At 35.3% G+C, this 22,640-nt stretch overlaps 1 protein-coding gene and 2 pseudogenes across 1 annotated transcript in view; all 3 read left to right on the forward strand.

Moving 5' to 3' along the window:
* Positions 1-22,640, forward strand: part of RPRD1A (regulation of nuclear pre-mRNA domain containing 1A) — a 61,836-nt gene that overhangs the window by 36,181 nt on the left and 3,015 nt on the right. The window lies entirely within an intron of this gene.
* LOC120589747 (uncharacterized) lies at positions 14-132 on the forward strand (annotated as a pseudogene).
* LOC120586641 (GTP-binding nuclear protein Ran-like) lies at positions 6,263-10,725 on the forward strand (annotated as a pseudogene).

The following is a 22,640-nucleotide window of genomic DNA, read 5'->3' on the forward strand; positions in this document are numbered from 1 at the left end:
TAGAAAGAGTTTGGGCTACGGCCATGCCACCCTGAACAAGCCCGATCCCGTCTTATCTCTGAAGCTAAGCAGGGTCGGGCCTGGTTAGTACTTGGATGGGAGACCACCTAGGAAGACCAGGTGCTGTAGGGATAAAAAATAAAAAATAGGGATTGTAAGCTGACAAGGTCCTTGCAATTTGTGAAGTCAACCAAGGGTTGCCTCACCTTAAAAAAAAAAAAAAGTTTGGAGATCATCTAATCTACTTAGTCTGGAAATTCTAGAACATTTCCCAAAATATGTTAGGTTAACTAGCTTCTGCTTGATGTTTCTGATGCGAAGAGAGAACACTGCTTTAGAGTAGTCTTTTTCATTTTCTGGACAATTGCTAGAAATTTATTTTTTATACCTTTTTAAGAAATTTTGCACAAATATTCAATTTTGCACAAGTATTCAAATTTTGCACAAGTATTCATAGTATATATGTGTATGTGTTTGTACACATACAGAGACACACGTATGCACTTTCATGCATTGGGGAATATGTGGAAGATACCAAAAATCCATAATAAAAATAAAATCACAACCTACTATTGATATTGAATATGTATAATTTAGAATAAAGCCCTCTTAGTTTCTTTCTTCTCTTTCCTCCTTGCAGACCAGTTTTGTTTATAGGCTATTAAATCCTTTTATTGATATGTAAAAAGTCATTTTATTTTTTAAATGTTTGATTATCATTATTCATGCATTTATCATTAAAATTTTTATTTGAAAAGTTATTCCAGTCAATTATATTGAAATAAAGGGCAAAGGTATACAGGTCACAAAAGTAGTAAAAGGCCTTGCATGTTTGAGAGTAGCTTTCATTTCTGCTCACTCATGAACAATAGCTTGACTGAATAATGAATTCTTAGGTCACTTTTTTCTTTTGGTGTGGTTACTGTATTTTTTTCCCCTTTCCTACACATTTAACACTTTGACATATATCTAGGATATTGGTCTTTCATTAATTTTGCTTGATATTTAATGTACCCTTTTATTGGGAAGACCTAAATTGCCTTTTATTTTTGTTTCTCAATTTTTTATAGTTTCTCCTTAAATTTCTATTACATGTATATTGACTCTTGTGAATCTACTCCACATTGCTCATCTTTTCTCATCATTTTTTTCTCATTTCTATCATTTTCCTTTAGTATTTTCCATGGTTTTTGTTGTTGCTGCTGTTTTTTGTTGTGTTTACAGCCTGTTTGTTTAATGTCGGGAGTGGGAATTGTTTTGTCAGAATTTTTATGGGTCTCTATTGAAAAAGGGACTTACAGCTTTTACTTGGCCAGTTCACAAACTCTACAGCTCTGATTTAAGTCAGAAGAGAATGAGAGTTAGGGGATTTATTAGTGCTAGAGTTTTTTTAAGTTTGCCAAGTCAGCCAGACCTTATTGGAACCTTGCCTCTACTTTGCCAGCATACCAGCCACACCATCTAGTACCCCTTCAGTTATCGTGGTCCCTGGATCTCCTGTGCTCCTGAGGGTCCAGCAGGCACAGTTTGCCTTGTTAAAGTGACTTATAGGAGAATCAGTAGTATAAATGTCCATAACAACTGTAAAATAAACATGCCTCTGAAGCTTGGCAAAGTCTACAGGACCTATTTAATGCAAATATAAAATACTGTTTAATTAGCTACTGTCTACTTTTTATGTATTTCTTTGTTGAAAAGCTATATATTTTTTTATTGCTGGCAATGAGTACTTAAAGCATTTTTTGCTCCCTTTTACTCTTCCTAATGTGTTTAGAAATTATGCAAGTAAATATTTGAAAATATATGTTTAATGGAAGTATGGGCTCTGAGAAAGGAGCTAAGGATCAATTCAGTAAGAAAAGTAAAATATATAATGAGTCTTTACATTTTTTATTCTTTAATACATACTCCAGAGTACATCTTTTTGACAGTGTTGTACTGGCTTTTCTTTTTTTTTTGCTTTTGCTAATTTTGGGACTACAGACCTCTTTTTTTTTAAACATCAGCCATTCTTAATCTTGGATTTGTTCATCATATTCTCATATAATTAATTTGTTAAATATGTGCCTTTATTATCTTAGTGTTTCAGCCTGTAGTGTTTTTTACAGACTTGTCATTTCTTGTTTTGGCTCTCTTGGCTTTGTTTCTTCTGCAAAATTTTTAAGGATATATTCCAAGTTATAGATGAACATAATTTTATGTGTTGAAGATAGAAGGCCCAAAACACTGACCTGTGGTTAGAAATTTTTGTTGGCTGACTTTGGTTTTAGATCAGTGAACACTTTGAGAGGCAATTTAGCTTTGTGGTAGAGTAGAAACTCTGAAACTAGATTGCCTGTATTGAAATTCTGGCCTCACCACTTACTCAGTGACATTAGGCAAAGCATTTTACCTCTCTGTACTTCAGTTTCCTCGTTTGCAAAATAGGGATAATAATTACACCTGCTTTATATGGTTATTATGAGATTAAAATGAATTAGTGCTTAAAACTGCCGAGCAAGTAAGCACTTCAGAAGTTCCAGCCCCAAACAAACAAACAAAAAAACTTGGGGGTTTTCTAGCTTGCTTTCATCTGTCTTACCATTTAACCAGTGAATTTATGTCATATATAGGGATACTCTAAAAGAATGTAACATACCTGCAATATTTTAATATCTATAGTTTTCTCAGCAAGAAAGTGTTTATATTGTTAGCATCTCAGTAATTTGTACCTGGATTCCTAACTTCTTTAAACAATATGTTAATCACTTTTTGAGATTCTGACTTACCTGCATCAGGCATTCTTGTCTGTTGTTTATACAATCTGCTTCCTCAAAATTAGGTGCAGTATTCTTTGGTGTTCATTCTTTTGGTAGTTTTTCATGACTTCTTGGAAGTAATTATCTCAGAAATCAAGTTGGTCTAGGTGTTTCCTACCTTTTACTCCAGTGTTCTGAAATGTAATTGATTATGTTAAGAGACGGATTCTATTAAAGTGTGGTGTTCACATTATTTTTTTGCCTGACTTAGATTTTCACTCTATTCTGTAGAAAAAAACAAAAGCAGAGTAGATCCTGACCTTAGATCCTTTCTCAGTCTTAAACATTCTGCTCTTGACTTCTGTTTTAAGATATTAGACTGAGTGGCCACTTTTCTCTCCTTTTAGAACTTATAGAGAAGATATATTAAGATATAATAAATATATAAAACCTAGTTTAGTCTATATCATATAACTATGTGTAAAGATGTATATAAATATTATGGTACATATTTATTACATAAATTCAATATATAAAGGTAGCTATAATGAAGATAGGGGTATAAATAGAGAGTGGGATGAAACGGGGAGAGAAATGAAATAAAAAGATAGATGAAATGGAGTGGTTGAGGTGAAATGTAGAGAGATAGCAGCTGCACTGTTAAATAGGTGACTAGCCATATGTGCTAATGAATTAATATAATTTATAATTTAAATTTTCAGCACTAGCCATCTTTTAAATGCTCAGTAGCCACATGTTTTGGCTACAGATAGAGAACATTACCATTGTCACAGAAAGTTCTTTTCATAATGATTGATAAAGATTGTTTAAAAGATAGGTATAGAAAAATGGAAAAGTAAATATATAGGAAATGAAGAAATTATATTTACTATGTATGGTATATGTAATATCTCTGCCCAATAAGGGAAAGAATGCTATGAATGCCCCCTAAATGACTGTATTCTTAGAAGGTGGATTACTGACAAATCTACATATACTCTCCTAAAGGCGGGAGCATTCACACAAATGCTCTATGCCCAGAAGTGGAACACCGGGAACCAGGAGGCTGGAACAACACATACTGACTAAGGGTGCTGCAGGAAACAGGAGGATCAACTCCTGTGCATCCCTCCTTGTTGGGCCAGGTAGCAGTGGTGAGGAGTCTGTGACTGTATGGAAGCTTGGAGCAGAGGGAACGGGCAGTGTCCCCTCCAGGCCCAGGAGTAATGAGGATCATCTTGTCTGGAAAACTAAGTGCTGGTTTAATCCATGTTAGATCTTGTCCACTTTACTGATAATCCAAGGAGATAGTACATTTAGTCTGTAGTTATATAAAGATGACATCACTGGAGCCACAAAGCATTTCGTAAAGATAATACAGCAGACTCAGAGGGAAGAACTTTTTCCTAGGAAATAGTTAATAGAAAACCAACACAGTAATATAAACTACTGAAAATGCCTAAACACCTGGAGATCCTGCCCCAGCCCTAATGAGTATCCATCAGAAAACAGGGTGTCCTTACAGCCACATTTTGAAAAGCTCTCTACTTTTTAATTCCAATTGACAAAGATATGTGTGGGAATTCTAGGCAAGTAAGCAAGGAAACAACAGAAGCAATGGCATCAAAGCCATAATGGCTGTGAAATAAGAGCAGACAAGAGTGGAACAAGTGAGAAGGACAGGTTTTGGAAAAGTGAAAGTGCCGATGAAGTTTAAACTTAATGTAGTAAGTTAATGCTCTATCTTTGCACATAATTTATTTCTAAAAATGAATAAAACTACTAAACTTTCGCAGTGAAGCCATATATGGGACAATTTTCCCCAGAGAGGTTTTTTTTTAATTACAAAATTCCTTACTACAGTTTTTGATGGTTTTTAAGCCCCTTTGTATTATTTGAGATGTAAAAATAGTAAGGACACAGACTAATTATTAGATATAAATAGTGCAATTTCAAAATATCATTTTCTTGGCTAAATAGGAATAACAGTCAAATTCTTCAAGTTGAGAATGATTTAGTTTTTAATGGATCGAACTGGAGATTGCGATGCTGATTTTGATGGCATTCCGATCATTTTTCCTTTAATCTTCTAAGCAAAAGATGTGTAACAATTTTCCATGTTCTGTTGCCATTTCATGAAATATACAGAAGCAATATCCTAATCTTTTGACCTGTGAAATATTCTTTGCATTTGGATCACTGGAATTTTTTAATACTAAATTCCCAATTTAGAATTATAATATTCTGTTCTTATTTTTCTTAGTATGGGACATACAGTCAACCAGCTGAAGTCTAGGGAGTATCTCAGTGGACCTAAATATTTGCCATTTTTAGTATATCTGATTTCTATCTGTGTCTATTATCACAAGTATCAGCACACATAGAGTTCCAGACTGCTGCACAAAATTGAAACACTGTAGCGTCGTTAAGGGGTAGCTTTAACCTGTTTGCTAACTAATGTGTGAAAGCCTGGATTTGGTGTCAAAAAAGCTGTTTAGGATTATCTGTCTATTATGTATATACATAGTGCATATTAGGTGTATTGATATGCAGTGTATATACATTTCACACAGTGAACTTTGTGTTGGAGACTCCTGTAGATAAGGCAGAACAGAATTTCACGGTATGGTTGGTATGGTTGTAAGAGTTAAGAGTTTCCTTTGACAGTAGAACACAGCATGAAACCAGGGAACAAAAAGAAGAAAAAGATAAAGGACAGAAGGAAAACTGGGAAAAGCAAAGAAGATAGGAACAAACAGTACAGCTTTCTTCATGCCTACCAGATCTAGTGTTGTGTCCCCTTCCAGCAGCTTTTTCCTTAACTAATCACTCAGCTGACCTTTTTCCCTTAACTAATCACCTAGATTAGTCTTGAGTATCGTCTTCAGGGAGAAGTAGAGCATCTGGATTACTAGTGCTAAGTAAAGTAGATTGAGTTCTAAATGTGAACTTGAGCTCTCCTGCTAGATTTCTTTCCACTTGCAATCCCATATTGCCCCTTTCTGACTAATCAATGAGTACTGTATCCCTCCATTTGAGCTTCTACACTAATGAAAAAAAAAAACTTCATCAAAAAACTCTGCTCTTGAAGCCTCTGATAGCTTATTAGATTTTAGATTCTCAATTCTTCAGTCTCTTGAATGAAATCTCCCAATACTACATGTAGGAACGTTTTCATACATTATGTGCGTGAAAATTTACCAGTGTCTTTATACCTAATCTGAAACCCTGCTGTTGCACTTGAATGCCATTGTAGGGAAGATAATAATTTAAATTTTTATCATAAAGAAACAACTAATAGCATTTATTCTGTGCCAAAGTACTAAATATTAATCTGTTTTTTTGCCACTATATAAAGTGGATACTATTATATCTGTTTTACGAATGAGAACACTAAGGCACAGAAATATTAATACATTGAAAGGAAATTTGAAAAATACATTAAAATAAATACATTAAAATCACTTTGCTCTTGATAACATTTTGATATTTCCCTTAGTCTTATAAAATAGATTCAAAACAAAAATAGTTAATTTTTTTAAAAAAATGGTATAGCCATACTGTATGTACAGATTTACATCTTACTTGGACCTCTATCTTAGTCTTCAGCGAGTATGAGGTATGAATTAGAATAATGAGCAGAGAAGTTGGAGTTGTAAATTCTAGAACTTACTGTATGAACTTGAAGAAATTGTGTAATATCATGTCCATTTTTTCATTTTCAAAATGTGTACATCAAACCTAATTATAAGACCTATTCAAGCTCCAAAATTCGGTGTTTTTGACTTTTTCACTATTTCTTAGTTGGGAACTTCTAAGTACTTTTGTTTAAGTCAACTTTTAAAATCAACATGCAGAGTTTAAAATTTTCTTTTTTTGCCTTTTTTCCATGAAACACTTTACCATCATAAAAACAATACATGTTTATTGTAGAAAATTGGTAAAATAATGAAAATTACAAGTTTAACCACTAAAAACAACTATTAATATTTTGATGTATTTTGTCCCACTCTTTTTTGGTTTAAATAGTTCTGTTTCATCTTTTAAAAAATGTTTGTGAAAGTAATTTTTTAACATAATTGGTCAGCATTTATTATATCTTTGTTTCCTTCATTTTAAACAGGAGTGGAACTTTTTTAAAAATTGAGGTCCATTTGTCTACATCAGAATAAATAAGTTATACTTCTTGGACCTACTGAAGGAACTAAGTCTATTTCACACATTAGTGGATGGATATTTACTATCAGAATATTGGAAGTCATTTAATAAAAGTACCCATTACCTCTGTAAGGCCAGTTCTTTTAGTATGCCATTGTAATTGGAGGCGTGGTATTATTGGTAGCTATGCCATCTAATTCATTTATCTGCTCCTTTCTTTTGAAGTAAGATTCATGTCAGAACTAGAAATTAAGTCTTGATCATTTTTATGTCTTCGCACACATCAGTTCTGTTCAAGCAAAATGTAAACCTCTTATGTAGTTAAATCAATAAAATTTTAAGAGCCTTTTATATCATTTAGATTAACATAATCTCATAGAATTCTGTGTAAAGCATCTCCCAAACCTGGTCATGTTTAGATGAGATTATAGAGAAAATCACTGCTTCAGAGCAAAGCCTGAACCATTCTTGGAAAATTCCTAAGAGCCAATCATCTTATTCCAATATAAAGTAAATTCTTGGGAGTTTTTTAGGATTAATAAACTGTTAATGCATTTTAAAGTCGATAATTTACATAAAATGCACAAATAAGTAGGCAGTTCATCAGTAAACTTGATAAATTTTGATAACTATGTTTTGTATTCTAATTCCTAATGAGATTTTAATTACCTTTTGACTTGGAATATGTTTAGCCAAATGTTAGTATGATTTTTTAAAGTGTGGGTGTGTTCATGAAGCATCAGATAGATTATTGAATATGAGAAGAACATGAACATTCTTAACCTTTGAGTTGCCAGTAGCTTTGAAAAATGCACACATGCAGAGTCAGACGGGCCCGGAGATGCTTCCGGAAGTAACATCATGATGGCTGCCCAAGGAGAACCCCAGCTTCAGTTCAAACTTGTAGTGGTTGGTGGTGATGGGCCTGGAAAAACTACATTTGCAAAATGTAGTGAATCTGGTGAATTTGAGATGTGGCTACCTTGGGTGTTGAGGTCCACCCCCTTGTGTGCCACACCAACAGAGGACCTAGCAAGTTTGATTTACGGGACACCGCTAGTCAGGAGAAATTTTGTAGACTGGGAGATGGCTATTACATCCAAGCCCAGTGTGCCATTATAATGTTTCATGTAACTTTGAGTTACTTAGAAGAATTTGCCTAACAGGCATAGAAATCTGGTACTAGTATGTGAAAATATCCCCATCGTGTTGTGTGGCAACAAAGTGGATATCAAGGACAGGAAAGTTAAGGCAAAATCAGTTGTATTCCACCGAAAGAATCATCAGTACTACGACGTTTCTGCCAAAAGTGACTACAACTTTGAAAAGCCCTTCTGGCTTGCTAGAAAACTAATCAGAAACCCTGACTTGGAGTTTGTTGTCATGCCTGCCCTTGCCCCACCAGAGGTTGTCATGGACTCAGCTTTGGCAGCAGAGTAAAAGCAAGATCTAGAGGTTGCTCAGACAACTGCTTTGCCAGGTAAGGAGGATGACCTGTGAGAAAGTGAAGCTGGAGCCCAGTGTCAGAAGTCTAGTTTTGTAGGCAACTGTCCTGTGATGCCAGTGGTACAGCGTGTTTGCCACTTTCTTATATAGCTAAGCAGAACATGTAATTTTTGGGATGCTGAAGGAGATGAATGGACTTCAGAGTGACTGCGGCAGTTCAATAAATACCTTCATTTTTTGGACCCACATATTTAGCTGTTTTGGAATGCAGTTTCCTCATTGAATTTCGAATATAAGATTGCTACAGTTAATCACAATATTCAGTGGTGAAACCTTATTTGTTACTGTCATTCCCATCATTAAGAATCAGAATAAAGTATTTCAGTTATCTTTTTTAAAAAAACAGCGCACATATGCACAGAAATTTTCTTACAACTTCAGTTGAATTAGAGCTGCCTCTGATACTCATGGCTCACAGTTTAATGGCCATTAGTCCATAACCAGTGCAAATTGAATGGGGTCATTGTGAAAATTGCATTGCTTTCATTAACCCCCTTTCGCTGCTTAAAAATGTCCACTGTCAATTTCTATATTTGATTCCCCTAAACTAACTGCATCAATGTGATCAGGACCTGGTTTGGCATCACTTTATGGTAGAAAGCACTGATCATATAGCTGTTAGTCAGCAAGGTGACATAGCTAGTAAAAACACCGTTAAACTACACTAAGTTCAGAATATGGAAAGTAAATTCTGTTTCATTGGGTGCCACAGGGGCCAGAATGGCAAAGAAATGGAAACAAAAACTTTGGAGAACAGTTGAAGGAAATGGAAATCTGAGACCAAACTTTGCATAAGATATATGCTGTCTGTCTTCAGATGCTTTGAAAGCTATCAGAAGAGTTGGATGTACATGAGGGTAGAACTAGGACCAGCGGATGTATTACATGTGATAAACAAGAGTGTTCTGCCAGTTAGAACTGCCTAAAGTGAAAAGACTTAATAATGAATTTCAGCCTCTGCCATTTACATCTACAGCAAACCTTAAACACAGCCCAACTCCTGGCTAGATTAATGTAAAACCTCACAATCAAAACTTATTTACCTCTGCTACTATTGCCTGATAATCATTTTCAGCTTTTGAAAAAATTACAAGGCATGCCAAAAGAAACAAACAATCTTGTATGATACAGATTTGAAATTAATCAGACCATTAATCAATACGTGGCAACGCTAATGGCAAAGTAGACGCCATGCAAAACATTTAAGTAGAGAGGTGGAAATGGTTAAAAATAATTAAAATCAAATGCTAGAACTAAAACACCTGACAAGTGAAGAGTGCCTTTGATGGTCACCTCAATAGACTGAACACTGCTGAGAAAGAAAGCAGTGAGCTTGATGAGAGGTCAACAGAAACTTCCCAAACTGAAATGCAAAAAGAACAAAGAAAACCCAGAACATTCAAGAACTGTGGAATAATGTAGAAAGGTGTCGTACACATGTACTTGAAGTACCAGAAGGAGAACGAATGAAGCAGAAGAAATATTTGAATAATAGCCAGGCATTTCCAAAATTAATGACAGGCATCAAACCACCGATCAGGAAACTCAGAAAACAAATACTAAGCAGGATACTAGAAAATCTACAGTCTAAGGCATATCATACTCAAACTGCAGGAAAGCAAAGAGAAAACCTTATTAGAAGACAGAAAAAAGTCTTACGTATAAGATGAGAATTATAGTGTACTTCTAAGCAGAATCGTGAGCAAGAAGGGTGTAAGCTAAAAAGCACTGAAAGAAAACCACTAAACTAGAAGTCTGTATCCAGTGAAACTACTCTAGGATAAATCATGAGTTTGCTGCTGTTGGAGGTGGTCAATAAGAGGTTGAAAAATAAGGACAGGAATATTGGTCTAATGTTTGCCTAACTATTCTATACATAAACTATTAGCTCTGGGAGATGGCAGTATGTGTTCAGCAAAAATATATTTTAAGTGATTTTGAGAAATGTTAAACCAGATTCCACTCTTGGAGCTTCCCTCTGTACACAAGCATATTGGGGATTGGAGCAGAGATGTAGCAAAGAAACATTTATTTTTGCTCTAAACAGCCCAGAATCTCTGTGGCATATCTGTTAAAACCTTATGGAATATATTCCGTGGGATACTATTTGGGAAGCACCAGACTAGTTGACTTTTATGACCCTTGGATAGTGTGATTCTTTGGTAACTGGATAGCATATGCTAAGGGAGTGAGGCTAAAAGGTCACACAAAAGATGAAAATAACAAGGATAGCATGATTTTTAAGTCTACTTCCTCTTTTAAGTATCAGTAAAATAAAAACGATTGTTATAGCTCATTTTCTTAACTTTCTTATCCCTTGATTTTGAAGGGATAAGAATAAAATAACAAGGATAGCATGATTTTTAAGTCTACTTCCTCTTTTAAGTATCAGTAAAATAAAAACGATTGTTATAGCTCATTTTCTTAACTTTCTTATCACTTGATTTTGAAGTTGCTTAATAAATAGAAATAGCCTGTTATATGCTGCCTATGAACTTCTGGCTTTCCCTCCTTTCCCCAAAGTCTAACCATAATTATATCAGTAGGTTCAGCTTTCCTGTTACATTTCCTGACTGGACTAGCCCTTTGCCTTTTCTTGTTTCTTTTCTCTCGTGTCTTCTCAATGTTGATGCTGTTACTATTGTTGGTCCCTCTTTTGTTGAAAAAAAAAAAAAATCGAAGTCTCTAAGCACAAACTGTTATTCATGAGAAAATTACAAGAACGTCCACTATTGGTAATTCCAGAGACATTTTAATGGCAGAATTAGACTACCTAACACAAGTCACAGTTTTTAACTTGTTGAATGAACTTCAGGGACATGACGGCTAGTCCTGTCACTGTGGTGATCCTATATTTGATGCAAGATAGCTTTTAGTTGCACCCCGATTATTATTCCCAATACTAAAATATGAAAGGCAGGATTGCATAACTGTCAAGAGGACTGTGAAGCCAGACTGTATAAGTTTGAACCTTCTTGGCCCCTACCTGTTGACTTTGGAGAAAGTTTCTTTGGATAATTGTGTTTTAGTTTCATTATCTGTGACCCATGGATAATAGTAGTTTCTGCCTATGAAGATTAAATGCATCACTTAGAACAATAGTATATAGTAAGCACATCAAAATTTTGGTTAGGGTCACATACACTAGATGAAATATAAAAATATATAAAGCTTATTTATAACAGCATATACCCTCATTACGATTTAACATTGTTAATTTTTAAGCCCAGTCAATAGCCAGATAGGCACTAGATTCCTTGCAGAAAACTTAGTTCCTAAATATATGTCGTCTTTCCACTTGTTAATCTAGAACACTAATGAATTTTTTTTGCAGTAGAATTGTAACTAACAGGTGAGTATTATTTATTTCAGTGATATTTTAAAATTAAAGTCTGCTTTTAGAATACTTAAGAGAATGATAGTAAGGAACTAAAAGATGGAAGATGGTATGTTAGATGACATTGAGTTAACACTAAAGTATTGCCCACTAAAAGGTTATTTCTCTAGACAGTCAAGGATGTATGACTCCATCAGAGGGGTGTAGAATAATGTGAAGGAAAAAAAAAGATTTGATAGTTGGGTTTTACATTTTTTAAAATTATCAATTGCACGATAAGATTCCAAGCTAAGTTTGGGTATTTGTTTTCTAGAAGAGAAATTAGAGCAAGCCACCAAGATCTTTACCTGCTTTGCTTTCAGTCCACTGGAGATGGCAGCAGACTTGGCTGATTTCCAGTCTTGGCCTTGTTTAAAAAAAAAAAGAAAAAAAAAACACCTTGATGGCTACTTCAATTAACTTTTCCTGTCTAACCTAGCAAAGTGCCCCATCCCAGGGTAAGCAAAAGGAAGTCAATTATGGTGGATCTTGAAGAAAGAATCAAAGCTTCTTAATAGTTATATTGAAGACAGTTGTTTAAGAAAGACTTGTATGTTAACCTTTGAGAGAGGCAAAAGACATAATAAAATACATGTCAAAGAATGAAATCATTTAGGGGTCTGCAGGAGAACAAATGAACCAGGATTGTAAAGATTGCTTTCAACCTAAGGGATTCTATAATGTGTTCTGAAGATAGTATTTTGAGTGAGGATTACGAGCTTTACCTTCAACATTAAATTTGTTCTTTTATGACCCAAGAACCCACTTAATCTTAATTCTCAAATATTTAGTTACAGTGAAGACTGATGAAAATGATAAAATAAATTTTAAGTAACAGAACAATCAGATTTCAGACTAAGGATACATGTATTGACAACACAGAGAAATTGCTTAGATGCTTGCACAGATACATCTTCAGAAATACTATGGAAATAAGATGTCATATGGAAATATTACACTGTCTCCATCTTTAAGAAATATTCTTGGGCAGGAAGTCTTTAGCCATCATGAACAACAGGTTTGAACTGTGTGGGTCCACTTACACAATTTTTTCAATAAAGGTACAGTTGGCCCTCTGTATCCCCAGGTTTTGCATCCTTGAATTCAACCAACCATGGATCGAAAACTATTTTCAGTCCGTGGTTGGGAATCTGAAGATGTGGAAGGCTGATTATATGCATTTTTCTATGCCTTTTTATATAAGGAACTTGAGCATCTGTTCAATACCAGAACTTGGATTCTGGTATTCATGGGTGGCGGGGTATCCTGGAACCAATCCCCCGGGTACCGAGGGACTACTGTAAAAATTTTTCAGAAATCAAAAGTTATACATGGATTATTTACTGTATTAGGGTCAGCACCACAACTCCTTTGTTGTTCATGGGTCAGCTGTATATTTTTTTAACTAGGTGTTGTCCAGCTCAATCATATTGTTACACCTGAAAGGGACCCTAAAGATTGACTTCATGGATGCAAAGAGGGAACGACTTACCTAAGCCTTGTTTTTAGAGCTTTTTGAAAACGACTATGCTCAAACATGCTTCCTACAAGGGATGCATTGCTTGCTCACTGGAAACAATTGGGTTTCATGGCTTGATGCATTCCTCTTTCTGCTACAGCAGCTGTCTCTCAGGAAGTGGATAGGAAGCAAGTGGCTGTAAGTGGCTTGCAAATTTTGACCACGGTCTTTAATAGCTACTAACGGTCCCATGTAAATGCAGTTGAAATTCTGTCATGTCTATTTTTAAAGTCACAGTCATTATATGAAAGAGGAAAGCAGAATTATTAGCAGCATCTGCAAGAAAAAGGTAGCCATATAAATATTCAGAAATAGTTAAGGCATTTATTCAGAAAATCTGGAATTTTAAAACAACTATCTAGGTCAGCCCTATAATGAATAAGAACTCCAAATTTCAAGAAGTTTATTCTCTTAGCTGTTCCAAACTGCAAAATGGTTCTCATACTATCCCAGAATGATAACCATAATTATATAGCACTTCATAATATGAAACTTCCACATTAACTTATTTAAGACTCACAGCTCTGTAAAAGATGCCCCTATTTTGTAAAAGAAGCAACCAAGGCTTAGATTATCTTAGTCCTTACCTGAGATCACATAAGTAGTAAATTGAGGAGGTGTTATTTGTATCCAGATCTTACGAGTTTATGCCCAAAAGTATTGACTGGGGATCTGTTCATACCCATTATTTTATAAGGAATATAGATACACACAATCTGTGTTTCTTCCTAATTATGGATTTGAAGACTGAAAACAGTGTAGAAGTATTTAAGTTTAGAAATAACTTGAATAGTAACATCATTGGAAGTAAGTGTGAAGCTAGAGTAGGACAAGTTTCTGTGGCAGTGTTTGATTTTAAGTAGGCCTTGTAAAATGGAGGCAATTTGGGCATGACATACTCGGTATTAGCTGTAAAGAAAAGCTTTTCTAAAGGTTATTGAGATTTTAAGCTAATTCTAACCCACTTTCAGTGCACACGAGACAGATCACACCTCCAAATTCATTGATATTGAAGTATCATGGCACTTTAAAGAAGGTTCCTGCCCTTGGAGTGGGGGCATGTGTATGTGTGTGTGTGAATAAAACAGCACAGAGAGTTCCAGCTAGGAGCTAGGAGTGAGAACGGCAGGGAGGAACTAGGGAAGGGTCTCCAGACAAAGTAAAAATTTCACCTGGACTATAACGTGGGTAAAATTTTGAAAAGTAGAGGAACCTGGATACAGTGAAAGTGAGCCTTGGTTTGAAGCTGGGACTAAGAAAACTAGTCACACTTGAGGGTTGCAGGCTTTAGGGTGTTGGTGATGACACTGTCAAGTAGAGGGTAAATTGGTAGAGTAGGGACGGAAATATGGGTCTTGTCAAATGAGAGAATAGGGAGGGAAGTAAAGTGACTCATGTAAACAGTTCATAGGGATGAGGTAAAGCCTCGAGTGGTTACCAAAGTGGCAGTCATGCCACGGTGCTGCCTTAGAATGTTTGTTCTAATAGTTATATCTATTTTAATGCGTGAGTCAAATTCAAGGCTAGCACAACAGAGCTGTGGTTATATGGATGTTATTAGAGCAAAGCTCTGTTAAAAGTGAGTTGATTTAAATTTAAATGATTAAATAAATATTAAATTTAAAATGATTAAATAGTAAAGACATGAAGGGTGGCAGTTAACTATTTGAAGTTTGGAAAATAGTGATTAAAAGTTGAGAGGTGGTATGAGGAAGCCTGGGCTTCTGAAAAAGCCCATATCTTGATCTAGGTGTTGGTTACAAAGATGGATACATACACACACACACACACATTGAAGTATATACTTAATTGTTACGGACTTGTGTTTCATTTAAAAATATTTAAATAGCTATTGACTAAACAGAGATGGATGAGATGGAAAGGAGAGCATAATTTGTAGAGGGAAGAGATGCAAAGTTGGTTCTCTGGTTAAGTTTAAATATATTTGTCACTAGTAGAAAAGACACTTGGGTAAATTCATTTTATTTACATCCTTCTCTTCCCAAAAACAATTTTTTAAAAGGATATGGCCAGACCATTGTATAAAGAAAAGGTCTGTATGCTCTTGCTTATAAACATTGCATTTAAGAATTGCATGTGTATATATGTGAAAGGCCTTACACCATTCAGATTATTAGAATTTTTTCATTATTTGTTGGCATTTTCATTCATCAACTTTTTTAAAAAGTGTATTCTATAGGTGTAGTATATGAATAGTCAATAGGATATTAAAGCAGTCCATCACTGAATGATCAACATATTAATAGTAAAAGTTCAAATGTGGGACAAGTAATCAGGGAAGATTGAACGGAGGGCTTGGGATTTAAGTTGTCACTTCAAGGATGAAATGAAATTGAGGATATTAGGTAAGAAATAATTTGAACAAAAGATTCTAAAAAGGACTTTGTATTCTTTTGTACTTCAAAAAATTTTGTGCTCAGGTTAGGCTTAATGCCACAGAATTCCCCTTACTTTTTAATAATTTTAATATATTTTAATAACCACATTATTTGGAATCTTAAATTGCAGATAGTTTTGCAGTATTAACAAATCTGCATGAGAATGTGGATAATTTAGTACAAATGATAGTTTACAAAACATCTCAAATAGTTTCCGATTGTGTTATTTTTTTGGATGGTGAATGTTGTATTTGACCAACAATAACTGTGGTCTATTAGTGTATTCATTAATTTTGATGAATAATATTAAATAAAATGTTATATGGAATCTGGCATTGATGAATCTTGAACAGTTTATGCTGTTTTCTAAATCTGTTTCATCTATAAAACAGATGTGATACCAATATTGCAGGATTTTTATGAAGATTAAGATAAGAAAGTATGCAAAGTGGCTTGGATAATCTGAGAACGTGTTTAATATGTCCATTAGACTTGTTTAAAAATAAACTTTATTTTAGAACAATTTTAAGTTTACTACAGAAAATCTATGAAGATAGTGCAGAAAGTTCTCATATATTCCACATCCAATTTCCCCTATTGTTAATAACTTACATTAGTATAGTAGATACTATAATTTATGAACCAAAGTTGATACATTGTTAACTAAATTATATACTTTCTTGACATTTTCTTAATTTTTACCTAATATCATTTTCTTTTCTAGGATCTCATCTAGGATATCACATTACATTTATTTATCATGTCTCCATAGACTCTTCTTGGCCAGAACATTGTTTTAGACTTTCCTCGTGTTTGGCAACCTCAGTAGTTTTGGGGAATATTGCTCAGGGATTTGGTAGCATATCCCTTAGTTGAGATTTGTCTGATGTGTTTCTCACAATTAGACTGGAGTTGTGTGTTTTGAGAAGGAAGACCACAGAGGTGAAGTGCCATTTTCATCATATTTTTCAAGGGTACATATTATCGACATGACTTGTCAGTACTGATACGCCCTTGATTGCTTGGCTGGGTTAGTGTTTGTTAGGCTTCTCCACTGTACAGTTAGTGTCGTTCCCCCCCCGCCCTTTTCACACTCTTTGGAAATAAGTCACCAGGTACAACTCACATGTAAGGAATGAGAATACATTAAACCTTTCAAATATGAAAATGCTTTATAAACATTTTTCAAATATTAAATTACAGCCGACTTTTAATCGAATTCTCTTGGAATTTAGAGAGCAGTTATTCTGAGTTGGTTAAGGATAATTACAGTTCTTCAGATAATGGATGTAAACAGTATTGTTCTTAAAGGGTTGGATTAAAATCACAGCACCCAAAGCATCTATCGGGAAAGTTAGTATTTTCCTAAGAAAAAAGTTCACAACTTTCCAAATATATACTTATTACTCTTTCCTGATTCACTTTTACTACTTTCCTCATTCCTCTTAACACCGGGAACATTTCTACCTTATTCTCTTAGCCTACTTCTCTTCCTGTATATCTATGATTCCCAACCAGGGGAGGAGAGGGACATACCATCCTCTCGGTGCACATTAGAATCATGGGATGTGGTGTCATATGATGGATAACTCAGAAAATCACGTTCAATATATATGTACATTTTTTTTTTTCTGAAACCACAAAAAAAGTTTGACAAGATTTTGGCTGATGGTGAATGTATGGAAGATAAGAGTAGAGTAAGGGCCAGGCAAACTGGTATAAAATGATGGAGAAACACTGCCGTATATACACTCACATAAGCCCGATTGACTCATACACATCTCAAAGTCTTAGATTTTTATTTGCTCATGATAAAGACCAAATCTTTATTTCCAGTCCAGAATGCTAGAACTACATTTTCAAGTGCTTAATCATTAGAAGTCCCAAGGACAGCTTAACACTTACCATGCTGAAAGCTGAACTGTTTATCTTCCCCAAAGGTTTACCCATCTTTGCTATCTCAGATAATGGCATCTCCATCCAACTACTCATCCAGCAATAAACCTCACATTTGTCACATCCTTCACATTACAACAACAACCAAGTCTTGCGGATTTGTTTTATTACACGTTTTTGTCTTTTGAATTAAGGTACTACATGCATACAGTGTAGCTTGTAAAGTGCATGTTACTTTATGTACAGTAGTTTGTGAAGTGCTCTACCACTGCCTTCGTTCAGGCCCTAGTCCTTTCTTTCCTAGACAGCTGCAGTAAATTCCTAGCTGGATTTATTCCTCAGATTCATTCTCATCTATACTGTTTCCACTATTTCCACACTAATTCTCACAACTGAAATGTGACCACATTTTAAGGGAATTAACTTCTTTGCACCATGCACTACGAACGGTGCATTGCCATGCGCACATTATGCCCTTTATCCTCTATCTGCCCTTTTATCTTGCTAATCCATTGGCCTGTTGTGTTCTCACCTCTCCTCACTTCTGTAAACCTTCCCAGAGCTCCTAAGTGGGGCAAGTCCTCCTCCCTCCAATTCTTGTATGTCATAGAAAGCAGTTTTCCTCTAATGGAATACATCGTACTTTATTATAGTATTTGCTTGCCCATTAAATTTTATGCTCCTCTAGGTAAGGATTATGATTAATCTTTGTGTTCCCAATATAGTGACTGGCACATACTATAGCAGATGCTCAATAAATGTTTGCCGAAGTATGAAGTTATCAAATAACAGTATATTTGTTCGAAAAATGTAAATAATAAGAGCTAGAATCTCAGGTCAGAAGACTGTCAGACTGACATCTAAAACGCTGTGTAAATTAGGAAGTACTATGTTACTTGCAGGTGATGCATGGAAAGCAGTTTTCAACTGTGTGTTTATTTTGTTTGGAATTGCTTTTGACCCTCTCACCCATCACACATGTTTGTCACTGGGACTATAATGTTTGCATTAACTGACATCAAATTGGTCTTCCTAGGAAGTCAGGCTGGAATTGGGTGGACAGTATTTAACGTTGTGTCAACTTGGTATTTACAGCACTAGAATGACCAAGCTTACCTTTTCCTTCATTCATGTGAGTTGCATTTTAAAAGTGAATTTCTTAGTAAAGTAGCAAACCTTGACATTTATTTTCCCATTAAAAACAATACACTTAGTAGTACTTACATTCTCAGACTAACTCACAAAGCCCTTTTTCCCTCTAACAGTTTTATTGAGATAAAATTCATGTACCATGTAACATCCATTTAAAGTATATAGTTTATAGTATATTCATGAGATTTCGCAACCATCATTAAAATCTATAATTTTAGAATATTTTCGTCTACCCTAAGGGAAACCTCTTACATATTTCTAGTCCACCCCACCCCAAGCCCTAAGCAACTACATATTTCATTTCTGTCTCTATAAATTTGCCTGTTCTGGACATCTAATATAAGTGGAACCATATAGTATATGATCTGTCTGGATTATTTCATTTAGCATAATGTTTTCAGGGCTCTTCCATGTTGTAGATATATCAGTAGAATTTCATTTCTTTTTATGGCCAAATAATATTACGTTATAGGGATATACCACATTTTGTCTCTCTGTTTCATCAGTTGGTAGATATTTGGAATTTTTTTCTACTTTTTGATGCTTATCAGTGATGTTGCTATGAACATTCATATATGAATTTTTGTGTGGACATACATTTTCATTTCTCTCTTGTATATTCCTAGGAGTAGAATTGCTGGGTTATATGGTAACCATGACATTTTCAGGAACTACCTGTTTCCCACAGTGGCTGCACCTTTTTACATTTCCATCAACTGTGTATGAAGGTTCCTGTTTCTCCACATCCTTGTCATCAGCTGCCTTTTTGATTATAGCCATTCCAGTGGGTATGAAACGATATCTCATTGTGGTCTTGATTTGCATCAAAAGCCTTGTAAACCCACAGAATAGACAAAATACTATACATTTGCAGTGAAAGCAGTATATATCAGTTTAGTATTTATTGTTAAGGAAAGGGACTTAATTTTTAAAGGTTTGGCTTTGGGCCATTTTTTCAGTTTAAAATTTTAAAATCCAGGTCCTTCCACTTAGGGCCTGAAACAATTTTTTTTAAAGTTATTTGAGTTAAAACACAAAATAAGTTTTTTGAAAGCTGTTTTTACAAATGCACATTTAGTTAGAAAAGAATAAGGTTGTGAAAGGGATTTATAAAATCTGTAGTATCTTTGCCTGTTGATTGGCTTGTCGGATTAGGCTGCCACACCCCTGACTTTCCTTGATGCGTGTGCACCACTGATTTCACATGTGCCACTGATTTCACGTTTGCGGTTTCTTTTTTATGCTCGGTAATATTTTTGGTTTACTAGTAGAACAAAGAGACGTTTCTTTTTCTAGTTTTATTGAGGTAAAATTGACAAAATTGTATGTATTTAAAGTGTACAGTGTGATGATTTAACATATATATCTTCTGAAATGATTACCACAGTCAGGTTACGTCTATCACCTCATGTAGAAACCTTGTGTGTGTGTTGAGAACACCTAAGGTCTATTCTCAACAAATTTCAAGTACATGACAAGTAACTATAGTCAACTGTGCTGTGCATTAGATCTCCAGAGCTTATTCATCTTATAACTGAATACTTGTACTCTTTTACCAGCATCTTGCTTTCTCCTCTATGCCTCTGCCACACCAGCCCCCGATAACCACCATTCTACTGTTTCTGTTAGTTGACTTTTTTTTTTAGATTTCAGATATAAGTGAGATTATATAGTATTTGTCTTTGTCTGGCTAATTTTATTTAGCATAATGTCTTTTGGGTTTGTCTATGTTATTGCAAATGGCAGGGTTTCCTTCTTTCTCATGGCCGTGTAATTTTTCGTTATATGTGTATGTACCACATCTTCTTTATCCATTCATCTGTCGACAGACTTAGGTTGTTTCCATATATTCGCTAGTACGAATAATGCTGCAGTGAACATGGGGGTGCAGGATCTCTAAAAGGTGCCTCCCAGCTGCCTTATTCCCCATTTCTCTCCTGCAAACTAGTTGGCCCACAGTTTAGCCATTATTATGAATCTCCTAATTGCCTTTCACCGTAGCCTCCACTGTTCTTGATAGCACTCTTAGGTGTGAAGTTGTCCCTGCTGTGTTATTGTAAATAAAGTCAGTTCCTTTGTAAAGAAGTTAGGATCTGTCTGTTTTACTGCCTGTTTCGTCCCTAAAACAAAATCTTTTAGTCTGAGCTCTGGACAATGGCAGGGCTTTCTTTGAATGCTACCCCTCCTGTAGGAACTGAGCTCCTGGTGAAAAGGAGGGGTGCAGCAGCATTTGTTCCTCTCAGCTTGCTGTTTCTGGTATAGATCACCACCTCCTGAGTTGGGGACAAGGGTTATCAGGGCCCCAGTATTCTCTCTCAGCTTGCTGCATCCAAGGTGGACCCTCTGTTTCACCAGTGAAGGCTGAGCAGAAGGGAGGCCCCAGGCTCTTAATTACACTGTCCTGAGACTTGGCCTCAGCAACAGGTAGCTGGGGGGTTGGATAAGAAGTACTTTTGTCCTGCTTTTAGGAATAAAAAGCCCTTTGACTGGGAGGTGCAGGGAAAGTGATTTCTGTGTTCATGCTGCAGCAGTCTGGAGTCTGCCTTACTGAACCGGGAGTGGGGAGAGGGAGTATCTTGGTTTAGATTCCATAGATTCTTGCCTTTTTTGCTGAATTTTCTTAGATTTTCTTGAATGGATGTTTCTTCTGCCCTTAGGATCATTTATAGAGGCTTTAAATGATTGTTGTGATTTTTAAAAATAGTTTTCACCAGTTTCACTGGCGAAGTGTGGAGTGGGTCGGTTGTGTTCATCGTGCTGCCATGCCGGAAGTCAGCCTGAAACTTGAAATTTCTGAATCCTTAATCCCCTCGTTTTTTGTTTACTTATAAAGTAGTCTTAATTCTCCCCCTACATTGTTCCATTTTATTCTCATATTACCCAACTTTATTTTCTTTATTATATTTGTGCCTGAAGTAATATTTACATGTTTTTTTATGGCTCCTTCCCCTGAAATGTTAGCTTCATGAAGGCAAGAGACTTCATCTGTTTTGTTTTAACACTGTATCTCCAATGCTTAATAAAGATAAACTTGCCATATTCCAAGGACTGCCATCACAACACCTAAGTGGAGCAGAGAGGGTTGTAATGATTCTTACCTAAAAGTAGTACAATCATTATCATCCATCAGAATCAAAGTTAATAGACACATCTTATTGTAAGCATCGTTGCCATAAGAAACTGACCCAACGAATCTTAGACCCCCTTTCTAGACCACCAGCAATGCAATTTAAAACTTTTAGGACTATGGCCTGGTTTAATCCAGTTTTGTCTTCAGGCTAACATCAGTCAGTTTTCCACAGCTACTTAAATCTTCTGTCTTTAGGACGAAAGCCTGCCTGTGACAATAGCAAAAAGCTTTTGACTACAACTTTTTGTTCTTAACTTGGAAATGTATGTTTTCACATGTTTATGAAGGATAACGACTCTTCTAGTAGGGTTATTGAAAGGATTAAAATAAGCAGTCATATTTTAATGCCTAGCATATAATAAACATTCAGTAAATATTAGCTTTTGTTTATGTTTACCAATTTTTTGTTTGCAGCGTATACCATTTGGCTGATGGCTTTTAATTGCTACATACCATTTGAATTAAAAGATTAAGAGAAATCTTAATTGAAGAACAGCTTATTTGGATGCTAGAAATTAGAAATTAGGGTAGGCAGTAATGACCACTAAAGGCACATATGACATTTCTCAAAATGTCTGGCCTCAAGAAGAGTGGAGAGTGATCACTTTTGAGCATGTTTGAATACCATCTTAATATTTTGTGAGACAGATGGAATGTGGAGATGTGTAATGCAGTCCTTCTGAGAAGTATGCATCAAGAATTGGAAATACCCTGGTGCTTATCTTTTGTATGCCATAGGGCTACTATGCTGAAACCTACCCAATAT

The sequence above is a fragment of the Pteropus medius genome, unplaced genomic scaffold (assembly GCF_902729225.1).
Source record: "Pteropus medius unplaced genomic scaffold, Ma_sr-lr_union100, whole genome shotgun sequence".
In the NCBI taxonomy this organism is placed as follows: domain Eukaryota; kingdom Metazoa; phylum Chordata; class Mammalia; order Chiroptera; family Pteropodidae; genus Pteropus; species Pteropus medius.